Raw genomic sequence first — 5,285 nt, forward strand, 5'->3', positions numbered from 1 at the left:
AGAAAATATATCATTAATACCCAGGTCCTCATTATCTTAACCACAGCATCTTCAAAGTGCACAGCAGTGACACGCTTCCCTGCATGTCACATTCTGTTGATACTGTTATCTATTACCTTTAATTATCCTTTGTGCTTGAACGCAAGTTTTGGTTAGATGTCTACAGATGGCTGCTTATCTGCATATACAGCAAGATAAAAAGTAGGCTGTATAGATAATTCATTTATTTTGTTACAGCGGTGGTGATAATTATGTTTGGTTCATGATATATGAAGTGGAAAATAGTGAAAGGTTTGTGCATGTATGTCAGGTATGAATGAAAAATAGCTAAATGTACTTTTTTTTTTAAGACATGTACACTGCAGCTGAATCTGGGTGTCAGTTCACCATTTAGTGCATAATCCTGTTCTGTGCACACAGGAGTGAAAACTGCATTCTACAACTGAATTAGGCTAACTCCCGAAAAATGCAGGTAGTGACAACCGCATTTACAAAAATTCTATGCAGATGTAGATGAAACCGAATTGAACAACTAGTTGTTAATGCCATATTTAAACACTTATCAGAGATGTCTCGCCTTTTGAAAGAAAAACACAGTGATGGAGCAAGGTTAAAGTCTGGACTCATTTGTGTTGCCAGGTCTTTTTAGGAAAAAAAATAACCCTGCAAGCAAGAAAAAGCCCATAATAAACCTAAATAAATCCAAATGCTTTATGTTGGAAGACCAAACCTACCCAATTTAACAACTCCATGAGCTGGATTGCTATATGAGCCAAGCCCAAAGACACTTGTACATGTCATGTACACTTAAAGATACACTTTACTTTGTTTCCGACTCAAAGGTCCATATCAAAAGACATACAAACATATAGGCTACTTAAAAGAATAAATAATGGAAAAGTGCATGTGGCAAAATTGCAAGAACATGCTCTGTGAAGCAAATATCTGAAAATAAACAAAATACCACACCTCTGTTGATGGTGATTTGGTTAAAATCACTGAAAATAATGAGTATTTGGCAATTTCAGGTGTGAGTTGTGTTCCATACACGCATGGAACAATAATTTAGGGGATTCACTCCTGTTTATAAGTGCAGTTGTCACTCCTGAAACTTCACAGTGTGTACATGGCCTTTGCATCTTGGCCGGTTTATGTTATTTTTTTTATATAGTAATATTTATGAGAACTAGTGGTGTGTCTTTCTGTTATTGTTGTGTTTGAATGTTTCTAAGAGTTGTGCTTGTTCAGAACTCTGTGTCAGAGCGTTTGTACCTGCATATCTCTGTTAGTACAGAGTCTATTTCTACTCCCACACTGGGAGAAGATCTGTAAAATAATGCGTAAACTGACCCAGATTGCAGGTAGCCGAGGAACTCTCTGAGGCCTTATGGCATGAATACTGATCCCAGACCAGTCCTGAGAGGCTTAAAGCTTCGGGCCACACTACTCAGAAGCGCATGCAGGCATGGTACAAACTGGAGCAACAATCTCCCAAACAACTGGTTCCCATGAGCCCCTCAAGGGCATGAGAGTGTTTATGGCCCAGTGGGTTGTCACAGTTCTAGGTGAGACCCTCCTTTTGCTCTATCTGAGAGTCTAACACATGGTCCAGCTGAGGCAGACCAGTTAGCGGTAGAGCGCTTTATGTGGGCTAACGTAATCGGGCTCATTCTCACGCTGCATCCCGATGCTCACATCGCCGAGACAGATAAAAGCACAAACTGATAAAAGCGCTTTCATGGATGCTGTGAGAAAACCGTGCTCATGGAGTCTGTTTGAAATTTCACTGTAAAGTCAAGTGAATAGAGGATCATCAATCATGTGAGATGATGTGTCTGGGGAAAATGCCAATTCTGAAGAAGTCAGGAAGAACGTGACTCCCAGTGTAATATGACAGAAATTCACATGAAGGGCTTAAGATATGTATAAACAACCAAAACGAACACATATGGGGTGTTGATTCGGATGGTGAGGATGAGTCAGTAGCACACGGCTGGGCTTTGATTGCATCTGCACGGCCCCATTAGGAGGCAATGCTCTCAGCTTCTGCTGGCACTGGCACTGCAACCCAAGCTCATTACAGCTGTCCCAGCTAATGGAACACACACTCACACACAAAGTAATTTAGTTGCGTTCTGTCCAACGCACACGCAAAGTCCCTCGCAAACAAGTATGCATACTAATGTACTTTATGCCGATCATCTGACTTGTAAGCAGAATGAGAAGAACAATCATGCACACATGTGACCGGAAGAATCCAAACTTTTTATACACACACACACACACACACACATCATTGCTGCCCCCAGATTCTCTGCTAATTAGCAACGTTTGATGTGGAACATGTGTAGCTGAGCAAGGTGGCCATAGGGTACATTTCCTGTGGCGCCGTGGCCTCTTACACCCCGCACCAGGTTGGTGTCACTGCCCAGTATCAGAGCAGGGCCCTTTAATTGGTCAGCTTCTGTCAACATGATGATAACAAAAGAGAGTCCTGCTCTCAGAGCTCTAGGCAACAATGAAGGGCTTATGTAAGGGGAGATTTACCTTAGAAGAAAGACAAAATTAAATGTAAATGTGCTGTGAAAGAATGAACATACAAGCTAAAACGCATTGCAACCTTTAACTTGCTTGTAATGAATTTATACTCAACTGTGGTGTGTTGCTAAATTACATTTTTGTTATTGTTTACCCTTGAAGTAGCTGTGCGACTTGACGACTTGATTGTTTGAGCCAAACCAGCTTAAGGTCCTGGTTTACTAAAGGTTTGAACTTAGAAAAGCAAAGTATAATTATTTTCTAACACAAAATCTGAAATTTAATCCAGTGGCCCTGAAAATTTGGACACTTAAGTCACGCTTAAAATTTAATGAATATCTTTTATTTATAGCACACTTCTTAAAGCAAAATATTTCATGTTAATGTTACAACAAATAAAGACTAAAATATTTGGATTCTTTCTGGTTGTCAAAACTTGTTTATAATGATAAACTGCACCTGTGTGAACTTGAGAAACTTCACACATTAAAAATCACCTTGACATTAGTTGCTTTATAGGGGCTAAGAATCGACAAGATTTGAATATATCAACATTTTGAATATATTTGTAGATGTACTAGTTTGCATTTCTAATTCAATGATATTCATCGATGCATTTGTAGGTATGAACAAAGTATCACTATGGCTTAAGCCTTATACATTATTGCCGGGTTTAAACCTTAAAAAAAAGCATAATATAACTTATATTATATACAGTGGTGTGAAAAAGTGTTGGCCCCCTTCCTGATTTCTTATTTTTTTGCATGTTTGTCACTTTAATGTTTCAGATCATCAAACAAATTTAAATAATAGTAAAAGATAACACAAGTGAACACAACATGCAGTTTTTAAATAAAGGTTTTTATTATTAAGGGAAAACAAAATCCAAAACTACTGGCCCTGTGGGAAAAAGTGTTTGCCCCCTAAACCTAATAACTGGTTGGGCCACCCTTAGCAGCAACAGCTGCAATCAAGCGTTTGCGATAACTTGCAATGAGTCTGTTACAGCGCTGTGGAGGAATTTTGGTCCACTCATCTATGCAGAATTGTTTTAATTCAGCCACATTGGAGGGTTTTCCAGCATGAACCGCCTTTTTAAGGTCATGCCACAGCATCTCAATAGGATTCAGGTCAGGACTTTGACTAGGCCACTCCAAAGTCTTCATTTTGTTTTTCTTCAGCCATTCAGAGGTGGACTTATTGGTGTGTTTTGGATCATTGTCCTGCTGCAGAACCCAAGTTCGCTTCAGCTTGAGGTCACGAACAGATGGCCGGACATTCTCCTTCAGGATTTTTTGGTAAACAGCAGAATTCATGGTTCCATTTATCACAGCAAGTCTTCCAGGTCCTGAAGCAGCAAAACAGCCCCAGACCATCACACTACCACCACCATATTTTACTGTTGGTATGATGTTCTTTTTCTGAAATGCAGTGTTACTTTTACGCCAGACGTAATGGGACACACACCTTCCAAAAAGTTCAACATTTGTCTCGTCAGTCCACAGAGTATTTTCCCAAAAGTCTGGGGGATCATCAAGATGTTTTCTGGCAAAACTGAGACAAGCCTTTATGTTCTTTTTGCTCAGCAGCGGTTTTCGCCTTGGAACTCTGCCATGCAGACCATTTTTGCCCAGTCTCTTTCTTATGGTGGAGTCATGAACACTGACCTTAACTGAGGCAAGTGAGGCCTGCAGTTCTTTGGATGTTGTTGTGGGGTCTTTTATGACCTCTTGGATGAGTCGTCGCTGTGCTCTTGGGGTAATTTTGGTCGACCGGCCACTCCTGGGAAGGTTCTCCACTGTTCCATGTTTTTGCCATTTGTGAATAATGGCTCTCACTGTGGTTCGCTGGAGTCCCAAAGCTTTAGAAATGGCTGTATAACCTTTTCCAGACTGATAGATCTCAATTACTTTCTTTCTCATTTATTTCTGAATTTCTTTGGATCTCGGCATGATGTCTAGCTTTTGAGGATATTTTGGTCTGAAGTACTTTGTCAGGCAGGTCCTATTTAAGAGATGTCTTGATTGCGAACAGGTGTGGCAGTAATCAGGCCTGGGTGTGGCTAGAGAAATTGAACTCAGGTGTGATAAACCACAGTTTTAACAGGGGGGCAAACACTTCTTCACACAGGGCCATGTAATTTTGGATTTTGTTTTCCCTTAATAATAAAAACCTTCATTTAAAAACCGCATGTTGTGTTTACTTGTGTTATCTCTATCTAATTTGTTTGATGATCTGAAACATTAAAGTGTGACAAACATGCAAAAAAAATAAGAAATCAGGAAGGGGGCCAACACTTTTTCACACCACTGTATATATATTAAAGCATCACAGTCTTGTACCTTTGTCATTTTATCGGATTTTCATATACTTTTTTGCCACAAAACAACATTTGTAATGTTACCTTGTAGTGGGTTTTATTTGGTTAATACATTATAACACTTTAACGAAGATTATTAAATGCAAAAGAAATAATGAATGTCAAAAATACTTCTGGAAACAAATCCACTGAAAAATTGGACGGGCAGCGTTGCACTATTCTATTGGTAAGGCTGTTTATATATGAACTGTTTCCCACTTTTTTCCCCAATATAACATTTTGAATGGTATCATCACCATACACTGTTGCAAGCAGATTCCTCTGAGTTCAGCAGTAGCTTTGAGACACGGTCGTGAAAGGCTCCCCGAGGACTCATCATGTCAGGACCTGAGCGGAGCGTGACTCAGAGAATGTTCTAGACCCTACA

This window comes from Sinocyclocheilus grahami, unplaced genomic scaffold (genome assembly GCF_001515645.1).
Source record: "Sinocyclocheilus grahami isolate Dianchi unplaced genomic scaffold, SAMN03320097.WGS_v1.1 scaffold268.1, whole genome shotgun sequence".
NCBI lineage: Eukaryota > Metazoa > Chordata > Actinopteri > Cypriniformes > Cyprinidae > Sinocyclocheilus > Sinocyclocheilus grahami.